Source organism: Orycteropus afer, unplaced genomic scaffold, assembly GCF_000298275.1.
Source record: "Orycteropus afer afer isolate SDZICR_OR568_19922 unplaced genomic scaffold, OryAfe1.0 scaffold00018, whole genome shotgun sequence".
Lineage (NCBI taxonomy): Eukaryota > Metazoa > Chordata > Mammalia > Tubulidentata > Orycteropodidae > Orycteropus > Orycteropus afer.
Window position 1 is genome coordinate 7,448,494 of NW_006921605.1, and position 845 is coordinate 7,449,338.

Genomic DNA, 845 nt, shown 5'->3' on the forward strand with positions numbered 1-845 from the left:
AGGTCCCCCTCCAGTTGTTGACAGTAGTAGCCAGGCACCATCTAGTTCTTCTGGTCTCATATAGGCTGAGGATCACATGGTCGCTTGGACTAATTGTTTCCATGAATCTTTGGTTTTCTTCATTCTTCTTTACTCTGGACGAGGAGCGAACCATCATTGCATCTATATGGCTGCTTGCAAGCTTCTAAGATCAGTCACCACTTGCCAAAGTAGGATGTGGAACAATGTTTTGTGTAGTATGTTATGCCAATTGAGTACCATGCAACTATGGTCTCGAGCCCACAGGTCCAGCTACTCGCTCCCTCTGGGTAGCTGGCTGTGGCCAAGAAGTGACTACAACCTCATCCCTTATCAGCTGTACTGTGTACCCGGGAATTCTTATGGAACATACCAATACACTTGTAGCAACATTGGCCTGTGACCTTTTTGAAGGGGTAGCTGCTTTCACTGTCAGTGGGAGTTCTAACATTTTATGGCTGTGAGAATACTGGGCATGGCTGGACTTCTAAGATGCCAATGCATGTACAGTAAGTCCCTGGGTCACCCACATCCAATGGACAGACAACTCACACTTGCCTTTTCATGTGATGTAAATTTGTCCTCACTTGGGGACGATTGAACCAACCCCTCCAAAACCAAAACCCACTGCCCTGGAGTTAATTGCAACTCACAGCAACCTTATAGGACAGAGTAGACCTGCCCCAAAAGGCTTCCAGGGGTGTAATGTAAATCTTTATGGAAGCAGATTCCCACCTCTTTCTCCCACAGAGCAGCTGATGGGTTTGAACCACCAACCTTTGGGTTGGCAGCTCAGTGCTTTAATCGTTGCATCCCCGGGGCTCTTT